Below are 21758 nucleotides of genomic sequence, written 5' to 3' on the forward strand. Positions count from 1 at the left end.
AGTAGCAGTTCAAATTAGCTCAACCGTAAACATCTACAGCCGTAAAATGCAACATACACATTAATGCAGCAGTAATATTAATCCAGTAACATCAGATATAATAGAAAACATTTTACTGTGCAATGAGTACTTTTTATACTTTGAGTACATTTTGCTACATGGCCTACTGTTACTTGGGGTAAGTAAGGTTTTGAATGCAGGGCTTTTACTTGTAGTGGAGTATTTTCTCAGTGTGGTATTAGTACCGTACTTCTTCCACCCCTGATTGTACCATATCATACTGAGCTGCAATATGGTTTAACTGCATTACATAGAGCATGAGCATGTACACTCAGCTTTAAATATAATGATAATATAATAATGTACTTGCTTAGCTTCATTGAACTCTTGAGTTGCGTTGCCAAATTAATAAAAAAGTCTCAATATCTCTGAGGAGGTGTTGAAATGACGGTTGGTTAAAACAGGATAAAGTAGAATGAATATCATATATTACTATAGTAAGCTGTAAATATTAATTTTGGCTATCTGTCAGATTTACATGAACCAAACTGACTGTGAAATATCACTTTAAACCTGAAAGAATCCGCACAAGTGCTGTGGCAAATTATAAGCTAACAGATAATGCAGAAAGAAAATATTTGTGTAATATAATATTTACCTCAGAAAAAACGTAGATTTGAATATGCTTGTAAAGTAGAATAAATGCACAGTTACTTTGTATTATGCTATGCCTATACTATGCTATACACCCTATTAGAAGACTTTATGCCAGGTTTTACTTTGTCACCCATAAATCCAGAGAATGCTGTAGTGGTGTTAAGTAGTTTTTATTTTTATGTGACACACCACCTACATATGTTGGCATCAAAAATGCATATATTTTCTGTAATTCTTTCTGTTATTGCTGAATGTATTTGGAACATATGCTCTGTTTATGACATATTTACCACAGGAACCAGGCTTGAACAGGTATTTATTAAGTGAACTTTTATATTTGGAAGTTGTACAAAAACATTTACCAACAGGATTAGTGAAGGAAACTTGGCTGACCTTTCTATTAGAGCTTTCTACCAGTAAGCAGACAACTGGATCGAACAAGTTTGTCCACTTTGGAGCTGTTTGAACAACAGCAGCTCTGTAAGCTGATAGGAAGATGCATAGTCAGTGAACAGATATAATCCTAAAATTGTTACGTCTTGCATGGCAACAGCAAGAGGTTATGAAAAGATGGCACGTGACTTTTAAGATATGTTTTCACTTGTCTCCCTACACAGCAACACAAGGATTAATCTATTGCCCAAGGATTGTTAAGCAGGACATATCTGATGTTTGAACTCAAGTGTTCAGAGTGTTATGATGTGCTGAGGTCACATAGTCGATGTGTTTTGTGGTTTTCTCTCTGACAATGACAAGCTGGGACAGATACAAGGTGAGGACACAAGTCTATGGAAGCAAATAAATGGCATTAAAATTTGAATCATTTCAGCCACTGGTTCTCAAACTATGGTACATGTATGGTGCTACGTTAGCAACCTCTAGTGGTACGGTGAGGGATAGAAATAGTTTTTAAAATTGAAATAAATGTATTTAAAAACATTTAACACTATCAAAATACAACACAATTTCAGATGAAAATAGCTGAGATAGCTGAAATATAATTCAAAATATTTTGAATTGAAAAACTTAGCATCGAATGTTAATACAGAATACTACATAATCAAGTTCATGCCTGTAGCTTAAAGGTTAACATTTTTTTTAATCGTAGCTCCAAACGGGAACTATCAGGAAGAGAAGTGTGGAGCATCAAATTAATTAACTTTGGTTCTTTAACCGGCTCCAAGTTGTGACATTTTGTAACCCTGACTATAACAATTCATTGGGGTTCATAGATTCATACAGAACATTTCAAGTGGCCAATAAAAATAAATAAATAAAAAGGTGCTAAAACCAGATTGGTGAAATTCAGATGTCAAATTTTTTAGACCAAAAATTAGAACTTCCAGACTACCAAAGACATCGATACCAAATCCAATCAATTAAACGTGCTTTATGAATTACAGTCTGTCCTGTGATCTAAGAAAAAGTTTAGATGAGTGACTGGATAAACTTCTGTGTCAGAATCTGTGTTATTTTCTAAAGTTATTTCAATACATCCATGGTGCTAAATCAAAATATAGGCTATATTTAGGCTGTATCCAGTTGCATGTAAAATTCAAATGATTACAGCCTTTTCTTGCTTCCATAAAAGGCAATCAGTCGAAAAAGCAAAACATACAGAGATGCCCAGTGAAACTATACCTTCAAACTGAAATCACCCCAAAACACTGCTGGGAGACAGAATAGTGGCCTTACAGTTAAAAGATTGTATACCAAGCTACAGGAAACTGTAATGAACAAAAAAATGTTATAGTGAGTGTTTGCCAAAGCTCAAATTGGCAGAAAAAATGACCCATTTTTCATTCCAGTGGCTTTACGTTGGCAGACAGAGTGATCAAAGAAAAAGCGCCCAAAAAGAGAGTTTGTGCAGCACTTTATACCTGTGTGGTTGCTAATGAGAGCAAGAATATTAATATATTTAGTTTGAGAATGTAAATGTGTGTTCAGCAAAACACAAAAACAATTTTCAATTAAAAACATGTGCACCTAATCTGTGTAAGGCCTCTTTAATTTTTTGCTTTGGGGAGTGTAGCCAGACTGTGGGGGAGTATAATGCCATGGCACTTTGCTAAATTGGACAAGCTCACATACAGGGAGACAGATTTAGACTGGGAGAAGAGGATTGAGCCTCATGGTAGTGCCATGGAGACACTTACTGTACCTGGAAAACAGCCCAGAGGGTAGATGTCCAGAGACTGAGGAGCAGCTAGACTTTTAAAGCTAGTGCTGCATACAGCCAAAAAGAAAGGACAAACTTGAACAAAGGAACAATATGACTGATTTTAGAAACCATGCAAGCAAGTAAACAACTTAATTGTAAACAAGTGATTCGAAGGTCTGAGATGCCACACATGTCAAACAATTTCACCATTTCACAGCGAGGACACATATGCTGCCACGCAGACTGACAGCTTATCGTGTTCGTCCTTTACAGTTTGTTGATCGGAGACCTCAGTGCAGCTGCTGACCCTTTGGCAGGAGCTCCCAGAGCGTTTCACAGGCTATCGCAAAGGGGTTCATGTCTGTGTAGTTCATCTCATACAAGCTGTAAGGTCATGCAGACCTACAGTATTCTGCTAAAGTCACAGAAAGACAAGTCTACATGCCACTGTTATTTCATAACAAGAACAAAGGTACATGCTTAATTACATAATTATCTAAAACTATAAAACCTTTCAATCCCAGAAAATCACTGGACAATGTCCTCTCTGCTCTAGCATTAGTAACAAAAGATCTGTGGTCAGAGAGCGACATCTAGTGGCTGAAATGCAGACAAGCCTTTGCCTTGTGCACTGTTGAGCAGTTGTTAAAAATATATCCGCGTACAATCACCATGTTTCCATATTGTGAAACCTTTTTACAACTTTATATATAATCTGACTGTTATATTATTCTAATTTATTACCCAGTTGTCTGTTGAGCAGTTGCTGAGTAGGTCCACATGTTGACAGGACAACAGAAGAACAAATATGGAATCCTCACACAGCTCAGTGTTCAAAAGACTCATAGAAGGCAGAATACAATTTCTTTAAGGCAGTTATTGGATATTCTACTGGTAGAGAGCCAACCTGCGACGTGATGTGACTGCATTTCACCTATAAAGGCCTCTGAGAGACCTCAAGGACACTGATTGAAGGAATTCAGCTGGTATTCTGTTCTAATGAATCTGTAGGACATCGAACAGTGCATACATTCTTTGCAAATCTGGATTGAACTGTTTGTGCACTGTTGAGTTGCTCTTTGCTAACCAACCTGAACTGTTTTTTGACTGGGGTCTGACTTATGCAGGGGTTGGCATTAAGTATGTGTCTCAGCTTTCCATCATTTCCCAATTTATACAATTCCAGTACAGTTTAGGGACCCCAGTATGCAGAAATATTCAAATATAGTAGATGGAAATTTTGAACACTTTTATACCACGTGCAGAACACTGCATGGTTTTTGCCCAAAGCAGAATGGGATTAGCATAAAGTAGGAATGTCTGCAAAGGGGAGAATTATGGGTACCCATAGAACCCCCCACCCCCTTCACATCACAAAATCTAGTCCTTTATAAGGCTTTGACACACCACTCTTAGAAAGGTGTTGTTCCGGTGCAAGCAAAGGACCAGTGTGTAGGATTAAGAAGCATCTAGTGGTGAAGTTATTAAAGTTTTGTGTTTTTCATTAGTTTATTAATTTTTTTGCTTGTTTTTGTTTACTTTTTATTAGTTTCAGTATCAGTTAAAAAAAATAAAATTCTATGATGTTCAGAATAGGTATTACAATACAAACACATTGACTCACAGTCACGTAGACCTCATAGTCTCATAGGCAGCAAGGCCTCCTCATGCTTGTTGTGTTGTGTGAATTTGATCAAATTGCCTAAAATTACAAAAAGACATTTCCTGTATAGTTTTATTTTTATTTCAGTTAACTAAAATTCTTTTTACACCTACTTTTAGTATTCAGTTTAGTTTTATTATATTATAACCATGCTGAATACTACTCGCCTTCCAAGTGTTTAGGAGAAACTAGAGTGGCTGCAAAAACTTTAAGGTCCTATCTAGAGCCAGTGTTTGGTTTGTACAGAGTGGGAGCCCAAAGGAAGAAATAGTCATTACATGTCTGAGAACAGGGATTAAATCATACACTCCATATAGGCAAGCACCCAACTATGCACACATTGTATTGCAGCAGATATGACAGAGAAAGGAGGGAATTAATATCAGCATTAGATGATGGTAAACACAATATTACATTGCGGAATCTACTAGGAAAGACATCATGGAAAGTACATCATCTTTTAATTAATTAGAGAGAACTTTTTATTTAGTTTAATTTTTAGTTTTTTCCCTGATAATCTACTGCTCCACACGCCAGTCTAATATTTGGCAGTAATGTATTTATAAGCTGGTTTGCCTATCACCATTAAAAGCAGAAAAAGAAAATGAAAGTTTTTGATTTGTCCAATCTGGGCTACTGTAGAAACATGACAGTTCAGCATGGCAAACTCTGTAGAAGAGGAGCTGCTCCCTCTGCAGATAAAGATGGCTAATTTTAAGGTAATGAAAACACAATGATTCTTATATTCAGGTGACACTAATGAAACCTACCTATGAATATTATATTCCATTTCTGAGAAGAGATTTTTTCTGAATGTTTAAAGGCAAAATTACCTTTAAACAGATGTTTAAAGATAAATACAAAAAATATAATATTAGAGCAATACTTACTTTAAATAACGATTTGTGTCTTCCACAATGTTTTTTCCCCTAAGAAAACTGGGTTGATTTGGTTGATTTGTTGAAAAATCTTAGGAATGCAGAATCTATGAATATGTTATAATAAGTTTAACTGCGGGACACAAGATGTCTCCTACTTCACTGTAAAGTCCATTCTCAGTGGATGTGTGGATGTGGCTTCAAGTTTCTACATCAGACTTTTGTAAGTTGTATACTGGGCCACAATTGGCTTCCAAACTGGTTGTGATTTCACATCCACGGTAACAACAGAGAAACTTTCCCACTTGCAGCAGATGAAGGTAAAAACAGCCTTGTAGTGTCAAACTCTCCATGTATTATTCTGTACAGTCAAACATCCAATGGAGTTACAATAAGAAACACACTTTTGACTTTTAGCCATTCTTGATATGAATTCAGTCACTGCATGAGGCGGAATAATGTTTCCATTTTTCACCACAGGGTGGCACAACCACTCCACCTTCAGTGCAAACAGTATTCCTACTTTTCTGAATGGCTGATGAGAGCCAAAAACACTAGGTATACCAGTTTTATGTTTAATTGTATGTAATACTGTAAGAGGTAATGGGTCTTTAAATCCAAAGGAGATCTAAAATGTGGTTGTATGCAATGCATCCTGTCACATAAGTGATAATGAATACATTTGTCATTTGCAGGGCAATTCTGAAACATTACATATTTTATTTGCTTTACAACTTATGTACAAATACAGAGAAATAAATGCTGCCCTATGAGAGAAATGCTGTTTCTATTTGTACTGTTGTACAGTAATTCATGTTTGAGGACAGCTATATCGGCCTGGTAATTTACTCTGTCTCTCTCTTTTGGCTTGGAATACTAAATATTTGGGGGAGGATTTAAAAAACCATTAAGTGGGCCACATAAAAGAGAGGCAGGCGCAGTGATGGTCATTTCACCCCTCAAACAGAAATGGTAATTGGCTAATTTCTGCTCTAACGTGTGCCATAAAAGCCTTGCCAGCCCTTTTAATTACGCCTCCATGAAAAGACTTGCTTTGCACAATAAAAAATGGTGTCAATTAGTATGCAGAACAATGTTTAACATATCAGAAAATTAATCTACACAGCACTTTGAATTAAAAGTTTTCTTCCTGGAATAACTAGGGCAGGCCAGCTGAGAATGCTATTGTATGTGGTCTAAATGACTCCTTTGTTACTGCTGTTGAAAAGCAATTAAAACAGGGAGTCGAGTGTGGTCGTATTCTCTGCAAACCTGTCAGTATTACATACTGGAAATAAAAAAAAACCTCTATGTCTACTATCTGTTCAAACTGAAGCTCGAGCTCATTTATGTCGAGCCTTGGAGTGAATTGGGTTCTGAAAGGATAAAGTATGGAGAAATTGGAAGCTATAACAGAGAGTCTGGGATGATTCTTGCCAAAGGAAGTCCTGTTTACTCGTGTTATTGTTACGGCAGAGATGAGCTTATCTGATACCTCGCTCTTATTAATGATGAGGGACCGTGCGGCTTGAATTTAAAGCTGCCTTGGGCCATGTTCTCATGCAGCCGGACTATATTTCTCCTCCACACATCCTCCACTTGCCCCATGGCTGTTTTACACAATAATGATTTCATGTTTAAGATGTTTTGTTAATCGTAAAAAAGCACAAACTAGCTGTTGCTTTGATTATTTAGCTGCATGTAACTATCTGTATTTTCTCCTCGCATAATTTCTCCTCTCCTAATGAGGTGTATGTGACTAAAAACACAGCCGTTTTCACCAGGTCTCAGGTCTGATCAATGTCACCCAGCTTCTCCATCTAAATGCCAGAAGCCCACTTCCTGGTGAGAACCACCCCAGAGGCGGTCGACAGTGGCTCATTTCCCTAAAACACACTCTTTTAATTAAACAAACGAGCATAATAAAGGAGAGGAAAAGAAAAGGAGATTCTCCCGCTATTCCCGTGTGAGGAGAAGTTCATTAATATTTAGAGACCCTGTGGGCTTCCAGACATTTTCTGCTGCTCTGCGTGGCCTTTGCCGGTAATAAGGTGGCAAGGTGCAGGCAGCATGCTGGTACTGCAGCGCTTAAATGACTGTACACTTAGCTCTGGTTAGAGGTAGAATTACTGTGCACATGATAAAGATACTGTGGATTTTCCTGAGTACACTTGGTATACAACTAGAATGTTTCTGTTGTGTTTGGAAAATGTCTGGTTGAAAGGAACAGTTTGAGGGAAATTATTATTATTCACTTTATGCCCAAAATTATATGGGAAAATGAATACTACTCTCTTATCGTTGGCTGGTGTTTTGACCTTACAGAGCCAGGCCAGCTGTCAGTGTTTTTGCTAAGCTAACAGCCTACTGTTTAGCTGAAGCTATTGATCAAGGTTGAGCGAGTAGTCAGTTCAGCTGAAACAAACATGTACAGATAATGCACTTTTTACAAGTATTAGTATCAAATGAGTAAAATGTGTAAATACCCTTACTCATACCAACATTTATTGAAAAACACATCTATGTATATTTGAAGCTCGGTTCTCATCTATCTATCTATCTATCTATCTATCTATCTATCTATCTATCTATCTATCTATCTATCTATCTATCTATCTATCTATCTATCTATCTATGCTGGAAGTGTAAATAGGCAAAGGTTTACCATGTAAGATCATATGTCAATATAGTGTACACAGCTTGCCCAATTTAGGGCACAAAATGTTCTGTTTAGAGATAGGTGCAGGTACAGCAGCGTTTATTGCATTTGGAAGTTATTTTGGGAAGTTCAGTTCAAGCAAGTTAAAGTTCACAGAGTTCAGCGATATGAAACACTCATTTTTGTGTTCACCTGCAGTATTTTAAGTTGCCATTTCCATTTTTTTTGAGAATACATTTGATACCCGTTTTACTCCTCCTTAGGGGCTCAATGCAACTTTTGAAAAGCAATGCAGTAAACATGACTTTAATATCAAAGAAAACTGCTGGTTCTGTTGGGCGGGCGTTCCATACTGTAGGCTTGTTGTTGCCTTTGTACTCATGTTGTTGCTTGTCTCTTAATTGACAGAGAAAAGTAGACCAGAATGTTATGGATTGTGGGTGTTATCTCCAGTCTAGCATCCCCTCAGCGTACCGCACAACTCATTTCTCACTTTGCTTGCAGGGGCTTGGAGCGCGTCTCTTTCTTACAGCCCTCAGAAGTCAGGTGGCCCTCAGCCATTCCAGCTGTCTGTCGGGTGTCATTGTGAATCAGCATCACGCAGGGGTGTAAAAGACAATCACACAGTTTTACATGCTACATTTGCCTTTAATCGAGAGGAAATCGTGTGCAGAGCCGAGCCCCAAATAGAAATCTCTCTCCAGCAACACTTCTGTGCATGTGTAATTAGGACAGTAAATCTCCTAATTAGCTTGTTGCGTTGTCAGTGGTTATAGTGGCATCCGGATGGGGTGGCGGGTGGAGGGTCTGGGGGGTTGTGGTGATGGTGGGGGGGATCCAGCAGATGGCTGCATGCTGTCTTGCAGGCACACAGTCGAAGAGCGGAGAGGCTGAAGCTGTGTCAGACGTTCCTCCGTCAGGCCACTGCCAGGAGGCCGCCGACCCCCTCCAACCCTGCTCTCCTCCACCCCAGCAGCCACAGAAAGAGAAGTTAAGAATAGAGGAAGTCTTGTCACATTGCATGTAGAGGCATCCTGTGTTCTGAGGGGTGATACACACTGGAAACAAACAATCTGTGCTCGCCTGTGTAACCCTGATGCTTGTTTTTTTCCCCTAGTTATTAGTCCCTTTTGGTCAGATACTGTCACAGATCTGCACTGCTTACAGTTGAGTTTAGGCCTCAAGTTGACATAATCCGATGTGGGTCCTACTGTTGGGTCCTTTTATTAAATAGTCTGAATATGGCACTGGATTACAGAACCTATGCTGATATAATTAAAGATTTTATGCTGTCTTATCTTTTTCAGTTTTTTTATAGGATATATTTGTCAGGGGATTGTGGATGAAAATGTTTTAATGAGATGACAAAGATGCTTTGTGTAGGATGAGTGTGAGTTACTCCAAAACTTAATACATCAAAGGCTTGAAAGATTTGGATGTGCTCCAGTTTAGGGAATACAAATGAAGAAATCCTAATTCTGTAAATAGAGACAGAAGCTGTAACAGTCCTCCTTAGTCGGCGACTGTTGCTAAAATGCACCCTATTTAGGACGAATCATTGCAGCTGCCCTAAGTCGTGCCTCAACCCGTCTGAAATCTGTTCTGACGGAGAGAACAAAAGCGGTTTCGGGGACTTCTTCCTCCTCCAGATGTTGAACTTGATTCGAAAAGAAAAGGTGATTTTGAGGGGGTTGGGAAAAATGGGAGGAGGGAAGGGGGGAGAGCACAACGGCAGCTGCTGCAAGAAAGAGAGCAGACAGGGATGGAGCATTACAGCCCAATGCCAAAAGGTGAGACAAAAACACAAAAACATTTCAGGACAACGGCAGCATTGGGCTAACTGTGTGCTTTGTTTGTCAGATGTTGTTGTGGTTGATGGATTTGTGCCTGCGCCTTCTTGTTTTTCTCCCTTAAAATCACACTTCATCCTTACATAAAGGGCAGCCCACACTTATAATAATATAAAGATTGCTGCTTATGGTTTGATATTGAAAACTCAAGAGGTTTTGAAGGTGACCGAAGTATTATTTGATTAAACAGCTAAAAGACTTATATAAATATTTTTATTAAATTATTATTTTTATTAACAATAATATTTGTAAAGAAGTTCTGTGTTTTGTTCCTTTCTGAAACCACACTCATTAAAGCCAAGACCAATGATTTAATGCTTTCTGGTTACTGGGCCTCTTCCACGCCTGTCCCCCTCACCTGCGGTGTCCCACAAGGATCAATTTTAGGTCCTCTTCATTTTCCATTTACATGCTGCTACTGGGCCACATACTTCATTTGTATGCTGATGCTAAACAGCTGTACGACTTCCTTGACAGTTCCTCTCCAATCAAAGTTTTCTATCATCTGGTACAAAAAGGGTTTGCTTAGAGCCTGTTGTATTTGACTCCAATGTATTATTTGATAACCAAGTATCCAGGGTGATACAATCATTCTTTCAGCTGTGGACAATAGCTAAAATAAAATAATTTTTAACAGTTGCAGCACTTTGAAAAGTAGTCCATGCCTTTATTTCCTAATAAAACAGTAATTCTCTTTACTCAGTTTAAATGCTCACCTCTAGCTCATCCAAAATTATGTCACTGGTCTTTTAACAAATTCTTTTTTTTGCATTCTACTTAAAAAATTATTTTTAGCAGTGTTAGCATTTGTTATGATATACTCTATTATTATTATTATTATTATAGTAGTAGTAGTAGTAGTAGTAGTAGTAGTAGTAGTAGTATTTGAGTCACTGGGTAAGTATGGTCTCAAGTATGTCTTAAAATTTTATAGATCCTTTCCATAAATCTTTTGATAAAGTCTACATTTATGACAGCAAGTCTACAACAGTTTACTGTATAAATATATTATAATGTATCTGGAAATTTACTGTAACATCACTATTTTATTACAATTAATAATTTAATGACAAGTTTGATGTGAATATTATTTTGTCAGATATCAGTTTGCCAAAGGCACAAAGTGCCAAAAAATGAATACAATTTGAGAATCAGAGTGTCCTATATATATAGTTTTAATTAAATGACATCCAGAGATTGAAAAAGATATAGTTTCAATTAAAGAGCTTTAATTGAAAAAGGTCATTTCAAAAACTAAATGTTCTATTAGAAATTCAATTACCTCGCAGAGAAAAGGAATATAATATAATTCTTCATAATGGACTCTGGAATGTAATAAGTCGGCCAATTAACTATTTTTTATTTGATTTAGGTAGATTTTATGATCTTTGTTCACAATATCAATTACATGGAGAGCTTTGTGTAGGCAATGTTCATAATGGCTGCAAATGGCAGAGGAGGAAAGAACCCTTGACTAATTAATGCATCCCTAACCAGCTTTCAATTATAACACAAATCATGCACTAACACACATCTAGGTCAGGATTCTCAGCCTTTTGTTCAACATGGAGTTTTCCACAAAAAACTTGTCTTGTTTCTCAAACTAAAGCTGACATTTATATAGGAATAAAAACATTATAAGAAAATGTATTAAAAGTGATAATACTGCATATGTACTTGTGCTGTGTTCAGTTAGTTTTTTAGAGGTTGGAGTGGTGCTTTTAAACACTGTCAGGTGAATCTTTGCTCCGTCTGGCTGCTTGTACACTTTTGACAGATATCAATCAATCCAACAGATGAGGTCAGCTGTTTTAATTTGCTCACTCTGCGTCCTGGGAAATGAATATTCAGCACTTTGATGATAAAGCTTTGCTGTTTATGCACACTGAAGACATTAATTTGCTGGCACCGTTGCTTTTTTTTCCTCAGCACATTTACTACAACAGACTGTACAGGCCATAACAGGGTGTGCAGAGAATCTTTTTAAAAAGCAGAAAATATAAATATTTAGTGGTGCCTTGCAAGCCATTTGCCTTAGTTACCTTGGGCGGTCTGCTCTTTTTCAGCAATGCTCTGCTCCACAGTCTGCTGCAACACAGTACAGACAATGAAGCCCATATGAAAGCCTATGTGAAAACTTTTAATTTGATAGACTGACTTATGCTTCTGATAACATGTACATGTTAAAGACAAACTAACTGCCAGAAATACCTGAGTACATACAAAATATCAATAGTAAGTGTAGGGTAACGTAACTTAGCACATTTACTCAATAAGTATGCTAGTTTATACTTCTACTCCACTATAATATAACAACAGTATCTTCCAACACTTGCATTTAAGAAATATGGTTTCAAAGCATTTCATTCTGGTGGATAAATGAATGAATCATTTAAAAAAAAATGTATTTATTGATTTATTGAAATCAGCCTGTACAACACTCATCATGTTTAAAATTATAATTGTAAAATGTGAACCTCCTAAAATTTCCCCAAAAATATATAGGACATTGTGACCTCAGTGTTCTCAATATATGGCCATTATTCCGCATTCAGTTCTTTTACTTGTGATACTTCAAGTACATTTTACTAATAATACTTGCATTTTGAATGCAGGGCTTTTACTTGTAATGGAGTATCTTTTACAGTGTGGTATTACTATTTTGACTTCAGTAAACAATGTTCTTCCACCATTGGTGTGTCATGACAAAAAGCCATTTTCACCGTGAGGAAGCTTGTTAAAGACATCCTTTGTGTGTAAGTTGGTAAACCTGACATAAGAGCAATTAACAAGGCAGCAGCATATCAATTGTAACACTGGTGTCATAAAATAATTAATTACAAGGATGACAAAGAAAAATATTTTAATATCTAAGAAGCTCCTCTCTCATTTCGCTTTGTGTCTCCTCATTTCAATCTTCACCCAAACCAGTCGGTTACAGGAAGTTGCCAAGCTAATAAACAATAAAATACTTTATTATAACAGTATTTGCTTTCACTTGCAGCTGAAATGAACAGACAATTAATTAATTGGTCAATCAACAGAAAATGAATCAGCAACTATTCTGATTATCAGGTTATTTTTGAAGTTAATAAGTCAAACATTCCCTTGACAGCAAGTGATATCTAATTTATATTTGAATTGTGGGGTTTGGACTGTTGGATGGACAAAACAAGCAGCTCAACGTGGACTCTGGGAAATGAAAGATGAAAAGGACAATTTACACTAATTTCTGACCTATATTGGACTTAATAATTAGTTGGATAATGGTGAAAACAATAGCCAGATTAATTGATGATTAAAATAATTGTTGGTTGCAGCCTCACTTTCACAATAAGAGCCAAAAGGTGGCGATGTCAGTAGTTTTCCAGCAGGGGGCAATATTAACCAGGGAGGGAGGACAACCAAGGAATTAAGGAGAGGATTTTTTTTTACAACAAACCAAAACAGAGGAATGAAATTATATGTTGCATGATATCAATTAAACTTTACCACAGCAACAGAGAGAGATAACAGATACCCTGCAAGTATTACTAACATGCAAAAATGATACACAGTATGCAGTGAACTGCTCCTTTATGTTGAGGATCCATCTCAAATGTACAAATGCTGCTGCAGAGTGACGAGTGCTTTAAATGATCAGATCTCCTTTGTGAAATGCACAAAGTAAACAAACACCTGCTTCACAGGCGCGAGACACTTTGATAAAGCAGATAAACTGATTGATGCTGCACGCAGACCAACTTTATTACACGTTTAGTCTCAAATCCCCAATGTTAAGATTTGTGTTGTTTGAAAGACGTGCTCCACACACACACACACACACACACACACACACACACACACACACACACAGTGCAATGCTACAAGCTGCATAATTTCATAGCGCTTCCTGAGGCAAAGTGAAGTGAGACTACCACATGAGCAGTGGATTATTATCACTGCATAATGTATTTTCACCTTCGTAGGTGAAGTGAACGTGTTGTACAATTATTCAGAATTATTACCAAAAACAGAGAAGGAATCTGAAACATCACCTGTGAAGGAGATGAAGGAGATGACAGTGGCTGGTAAAATAGACATAACTGTATTTTAACTGTATTTTAATTTTTATGGTCTTTTGCTTTGGATATAACTTTGGATATAGATTTTAGAAAGTAACCAATTACATTTACTTAAGTATTAGCAATTTTGTGCTACTTTATCCTTCTACTACACTACATTTCAGATGGCAATATTGTACTTCTTATTTGAGAGTTACAGTTTAAGTATTAAAATTTTCATACAAAATATATCATCATCTATAAAATATGATGCATTTTATGGATAAATTCCTTGAGCTATTAACTAATTCAGCTTCAGCTTGACCAGCTTCATTAAAATGTTAATTGCACATTAATGCATTAATACTAATAATAAACCAAAATAGTAGATATATTCAACATCTCCTCTGAAAGGGACCATTCTGCATAAAGAGTACTTGTACTTTTGATACCTTGAGTATATTTAGTTGATTATACTAATGTTCTTTTATTAATGTAAAACTATGTAGACTTTTTTTGTAAAGGTGTACTTTTAAATTGTGGTAATGCTACTTTTACTTATTTAAGAGATGTGTGTACTTCTTTCACCACTTATTTAAGGTGATATAAAAAAAAGAAGCTAAATACAAATAAATGACATAAAAAATGCTAACTGGATAACATGTTTCAAAATTAAATGAGAAAACAAATCTTAAAATCTAATAATAAATCTTAAAATCTTATAATCTGTCACCAAATTCACATTTTTACAGTAAGAGTGTATTTTATTGTTTCTTCTCCTTTGTTCAGCCTCTGAAGCATCTATGCCTCAGCCAGGCAACGGGGTGTCTATCAGAGTTAAGTTGTGGAGGGAGATTAAGCTTCTATGTGTGTGTGTGTGTGTGTGTGTGTGTGTGTGTGTGTGTGTGTGTGTTTGGTGTGTGTGTGTGTGTGTACGCTATGTGTTCGTGTACTCTTGCGCCTGTGTGTGTGTGTGTATGTGTGTGTGTGAGTGTGAGTGAAGGGTTGGGGCGGCAGCTGGCCGAGGCTTTTTTTCAGTGCACCCGCCTTGGGGAGCCCCCACTCCAGCTGTGATTGATGCGCTCCTGTTGCTGACCGTGCAGAGGCCAGAGCACAGGGACCCGCTGAGGCTGATGTTTATTTGTGGTCAGAAACCGCTTCGGTCAGGGGGCCCTGGTCGTCAAACATCTTAATCCTCACAAACACAGCTCTGGGTCTGATTTTCTTTTCGGAAAGGACACATCAAGTCCTCTTTTTGCTGTTGACTGTAGCACACTGAGCTAAATCTCTGCTGATTGTAGTCTTAGTTGATGTCTTTCACCATTATGAGAAATGTGAAATATCTATAAGAAATGTAACAAGCTCTATATTCTTGTTTTTTATATTTTGTAAAAGGATATTGTCTGTATTTAATATTGCCTTCCCAAGAAGAAACCTTGTGTGTTTTTCTCTGACACAGCCAAATGTAGTAGTAGACAGTGGAGTCTAAACACTCAGGACTTATGTTTCTGTGGGAGAGTGGGAGAGTGCCAAATACACTCATGTCTCTTTGATCACAGTGGATGTTGGCTTCTCGGCCCTGAATGAAGAATGCTTTTTGTATGTGACATTCTGGAGCACTTAAAGGAAATGATCGGTCAAAGTGCAATCAACAGGCGAGGCCAGAGCTTCATACCTAACTCCCTGCGGGGCCATAGAGGTAAAACCACCAGGTCTAAACTCACTGGAGGGGGGAGGGGGCTCGGAGGTTTGTTTTTGTTTGAGTCAAGTTGTGTTCAGATGGAGGGAAGAGCCTTCACATTTATTACTGTGTTTACAAAAAGCTGCTACTTGAGCATTGTGATTATTCAGTTGATTGCGTGTGGCTCATAATGCAACTTATATAACTATATAACTCAGATAATGAGACATCAGACAGAACTCTCACTGCACAGCCTGTTGATCTTTATGCTAATAATAAAAAAAAAATACAAAAAACAGTGAAAACAACATCCAACTTCCAAAAATAAATCAGCCAATCAGTCATCTAATTTTTATTAGAATTTTTATGGATAGGATAGTGCACGAGGGACTGCTTTGTCTCTCTGTGGGTCAGTGGAGGTGAGTAACTAAGTACATTTATTCAATATTCAAGCTTGGAAAGTAACGTATTACAAGTAACTAAGTTACATTATCAGGTAACAAAAAAGTAGCTGTAATCCATTACAGTTACAGAAAGAAAGACATAATCAGATTACAGTTACATTTAGTAAAAATGGGGATTATTGAGCAGGATTAATAAAAAATTCAAGGATTATTGAGCAGGATTAATAAAAAATTCAAGTCTTTAAAAATACATGAGCAACCCCTAACCCATACTTTTCTAAGGTCACATTGTTCTGTTGTCTTATAGAATACGCTGGCATCAATACTTCTTATTGACATTTATTTTTCTCTTATTTTTATTTGCATATTTGGTCCAACCAAAAAGTAATGGAAAGTAATCAAGTTACTACTATGAGGTATTTGTACTTCAGTTCCATTTTATGACAGCTTAAGTATTCAAGTATGCAACTTTTACTTAAGTAAAGGATCATACTTGCAATACGGCAATTAGAAATATTCTGTTTCAAGTTTAAATTATGCCTTTAAATGTCACTTGTAAGTATGTAAGTAGCAAATGTGCAAAGGTATTCAAAATGCAGAAAAAAGTGCCCTTGTGAGATATTATATATCCTAATACTGGATCAATATTACTGATGTATTCATGTGTAAGAAGCATTTGTTGCTGTAGTTGGTGGAGCCCATTTTAAAGTTTTGTATACTGTTGCGCAGTTAAATCTATAATCATATTTTTAAGCTCCTCATATATAAATGTAAAGCATCAGAAAATGGAAATAAACTACAATACTCAAGTAAACTACAGGTACCTCAAATATATACAGTACAATACAGTATATAAGTACAAATACACCATGAATCCATATTTAACTCAAAACACGGTTGAAACTGAGCACATTGAACATTTTAAGTAAAACTAACTAAATTTTGTAAGTTACAAAAACTTAATAAGAAACACTGACTTAACGTACTTAAAATAAAGTACTTAATCAAGAATGTTTCTGTAACTTACAACACTAAGTTCATTACTTAAAATTACTTGTAAAAACTGCCTAATCAAAAATCTTTTCTAACTTGCAAAATTGAGTTTGTGTTACTTAAAATATTCTTAAAATATATTTCTACAATCTTTTTGAGTTAAACTAATTTGCATTGTGAGAGATTACCTAGCAGCTCCATGTACATTAAGCAATTACAATAATAACTGAATAATAATTGAGCTCTCTGAAGGGGGCCATGCTGTGGAAGTACTTGGATTGAAGGACTTTTACTTGTAATTTAGTATAGTTTTTACTGTGTTATATTATTTTTATGTTTTCTTCCACCACTGTTTTATGTATGTAGAGTGTCTCTGTCTGCATGGGTGTTTGTTTTTATAGAGACCTGTCTCACAGTACCTCTCTCACTCCACATTACACCACAGTTTAATGGTTGACTTTTAAAATTAACGACCCCTAAAGATATACAAGCTCCTGAGGTTAAAGGCATGATGTATAATTCCATGTCATCATTACTGCTGGCCACAGTTTTCTGTCTGATCTCAAAGCCAAAATGTTCTTTTTGTTAGTTTTTTGCAGAGTTCGTATGTACAATTATTGTGAGGCTGTCCTCAGAGGGTGAAGGTGAAGATGAATCTACATCAGTGTGCTTCTTGCCTTTGATTCCCACAATTGTTATCTACATTGACAAAATTCTATAGAAATAAGTGGCTGGTGTGGTGTTAGAAAGGAATGCAAAGTGATTTCAGCAGTGTTTTATTGATTAAGATCACACAGGGCTTCAGTGCTGCGCGGTGACAACAGATGCTATACATCCTTCCAGGTTCAAATTAAGCTTCCTCCACTTGCCGTGCCAGAGTGTGACAGTGACGCTCTCGCTACACTGTCCAAAACATTCAGTGGATTACCAGGAATAATAAAACCAGCACCCCGCACTTTAAACTGGATGTGCCTATCTGATGCAAGGGGGGTGAGATTGATCTCCCATAATGCTTTGTCTTGATGAGACAATGAAAAATGGCCCTAGCCGGCGACATGTCAATATCAGGGCTGGAGATGCACCGACGGCCCTAGGTTCTTATTTAATCCGGTTTTCTTTAAGATGATAGCTCTTGTTACATTTTCACTGCCTGTCTGTCAGCTTGACATCGCAATATTCCCCCTCTCCTCACTTTCCTGCTCGGTTTCATTTATTTTAAAACGCCATTTCACACACGGCTGACTTTAACAAGGCATTATACAGCACTGAGGGAAGGTCTGGGAGATAGAATTGTGACAGATACAACATTTTTTATGGTGAAAAGACAGAATATTGTAAACAGCAGAGTGTATAAATGTGGCAGAGTTCAGAGAGGAAAGCTGCTCGTGTATGTATAGGTGTCATTCAGGCTCCTCTTTCCTTGTGGGAATGATGTCCACTGTCAATACTGCTTTTATTTAGGGTTCATAAGCAACAACAGTAGCAAATGTTCCATGTGCTCCATTTATTAAAATGCAAACATTATAATTCAGAGATTACTGATTACTTAGTATTGATTATGTGTCATTTGCTTAGAAGTTGTTATTGGAAAAACATAAACTATGTCACACAGGCAAATGTATGCAAATTGGCAATTCCACCAGCAAATATTCACATGCAGCCCATCTACTCTGATCACAAAGACTCTCAGAGTGCATACATGCATACTTACACACTTCACTGTATATTTTACATTGTATATGGCATTAAAAAGGTTGACCCTGCTAATATTTCTAAATATTTTGCCAATAATGTAGCAGGTTGTGACAGAATCCCCATGAAATCCCCAGGAAAAAGCTTCACCCTGATATTAATGGTTTAGTATTTTTTCCCTGTCTGGTCTGGGTGTGAGCACTATGGCGTTTTGCCGTGAGAGTGCAGTGACAGTAGGGGTGTAGTTGCTCCCTGCACCCTCCACGACGCAGCTGTGGGTGAAACATGCCGTGGCTGACATATCAGTGATGTTTATTAAGAGACGAGTCTATCAGGTCTCATAAGCCAGTTCTCGCAGGCAGCAGATCTTTTGTTTCTTCCGGAGGGTGTCATCAATCTTGCGTGGCTGCGCTCTCCTGAGCGCTTGATGGGAGATCACGGATTCCTCCCTCCCATTGCAATGGGTTCAGTGGTGGAGGCAGGTAGACAGCACACACACATACACGCACAGTGGAGCCTACATGCTCTGCAGAGCACCTCCATTCTGGGATGGAAAACACTGAGGGAGGCTCCATTGCAGACATGACACTGTAATTCTCTGTGTGCTACTAAGAGGAATAACCTTGCCAATAACAAACAGTACAATACAGTACATATATTTTTGTCTTGACACACTGTGAGGACATTGCCTTTAATATCTGCTCTTATTGCATATTAAAAAGGCATTCAGTATAATGTTTAATTTTCACTGCTGTAACTGATACTGGAGATTTCATTCTAAATATATGACTTTCATTTCTTTGGCTACTGTCTATCTGCATGATTTTCTTTTAGCTAGCAGGTTCCTGGAATTTATTTCTATGGTTGTCTTCAACTGATCTCTATCCATCTTGATCATTAAAAATCAGTAATAACTGAAGGAATTTTATTAGGTCTTTGCTGAAATGTTTTTTGCCCTCAACGCCAGCGGTAGTAACTTTGTAACACATTGGATACATTTTAAAATGCAACATTCTGTAATGATTCTGCTGTTCTGAAGCTTTTGACCATGTGGTATAATATTCCTCAGCAGATTGCCCAGTTGTCAACTTAAGGGCCCAGTGTGTAATATTTAGGAGGATCTATTGGCAGAAATGGAATATAATATTTATAGGTTGTTTCGTTACCTTAGAATGAGCTGTTTTTATCTACAGAGGGAGCGGGTCCTCTTCTATGGAGTGCGCTATGTTGAGCCACCATGTTTCTACAGTAGCCCAGAACGGACAAACCGAAGACTGACTGTACAAAGGGCCTTTCGCGTCCTTCACAGGTGTCATGGCCATAGTTTCTCTTACACACTCGGAAGGCTGAGCTGTATTCAAATGGTTGTAACTTCACTGCAAGATGCCACGGAATCCGACACACTGCTTCTTTAACTTTGTGCCAACATGGACAAGAAAATGTTATTGTGAAAATCTTGAACAATACATATCTATCATCAACATTTAGAAAGATTTTAATGTTTAATCAGAATCCCTTTCGTCCACCCCTTCTACCCATACATCAAAAAGTATGCCAAAAACTAAAGAAAATAAATAAATAACAATGAAGCAAATAAATGATAAATAAAAACATTCATCAAACCATGACAGTAAAAGACCTTAAACTCTGAATAGGTTAAATACAGTTTCTGAAACAGTAAAACGCCATCATATCTCATGGCAAAAACCATGCATACAACATTCATATGGTATTTTCATGTGACAAAACAGTCTCTTTTGATAGTAAAAACTTTATACAGTAAAATATGGAATAAAACTCAACAGCACTAGTGTCCTTTTACTGCAATAGTATAAATGTTCTACCGTATTAATTTTTTACCATAAAAATATATGTTTTTTTACAGTGCCAATAACAAAGTACAGTGAAAAAGAAACTGGGTACATGAGTACATAAGATACAAAATAGCATTAGAGTTTCCAGCTGACATTATAGCTCACATGCATTATGAGTTTTCTTTGGGAGGTCTGAGACATAATGTCATAGGATGGGTCAACATATTAATCTGAATGATCAGGGGATACACACTGTAATACAGACTTCTTGAAATAAGAGAAAAGTGGATGCTGATATGAAAAAGAACTTATCAACAGACCAGGTTGTAAGTTTGATTTCTTCCAGGTGTAAAACAGACATCATGTAACCAGGATGTAGTTGGTGGGGGAATGTCTGATTTCCAGTGGAGGAGTATTTTTTGGCAGGCGACTGACAGGAATTTCTTTTGAAAAAATATTCACACCTTTCATTTTGTCACAGGTATGCACACTATAATTAGTCATTTGATTGCATATTGATTATACTTTTGCCTCACGCTTTGAGAGAGCAGTATTTAAAATGAGGGACACTGCATGTGTGGGGAATGAGATGAAAAATGATTTACTGATAGAAGTTTTGGTGCAGACTCATACTCATTTATAAGGCTGGATCGGATTTTTATAACTAGACTTACAAGCAAGTATAATTATTATACTTGCTTGTAAGTCTAGTTATAAAATTAGACATGTAAGGATTTTTGAGGTCACCCTTAATAACTATATTTTCAAAACAGCTCTTGCACAAATAGGAGCAGATGAAAATCTAAAGCAGAGAACTTGATATATAATATAATAATATATGAATGTCACTGTGTATTCTGTGAATATTACACCAATGAGAACAGTTCATTAATGGGTGCACAGAATATGTTAAAATAAGAAATATAATATTTAAGTACAAGTAAAGTAGAGGTACATCCAGCTAAGGTAAGTACCTATTGAAATGTTTTTATGGTGTGGCCCTGCAGCGAGTGTCTCTCGCCTGTAATATGAAATTGATATACTTGGCATGTAGAGACTTGGATAAAAAGTGCCCTCTGCACCAGCTAAAACCAAATGAAGGTAGATAACAGCATTGACTCGGAGCCTTCTGCGCAGTCATAACTTGTATGTAAATCTCTGTGGCCAGGATCGTAGACCTTCATTAAGTGCGCTTTGGTAGATTTATGAAGTGATCTGTGCAGAAGTCGTTTGTAGACGCTGTTCACTTTAGACCTGGACATG

Source organism: Dicentrarchus labrax, unplaced genomic scaffold (assembly GCF_905237075.1).
Source record: "Dicentrarchus labrax unplaced genomic scaffold, dlabrax2021, whole genome shotgun sequence".
NCBI lineage: Eukaryota > Metazoa > Chordata > Actinopteri > Moronidae > Dicentrarchus > Dicentrarchus labrax.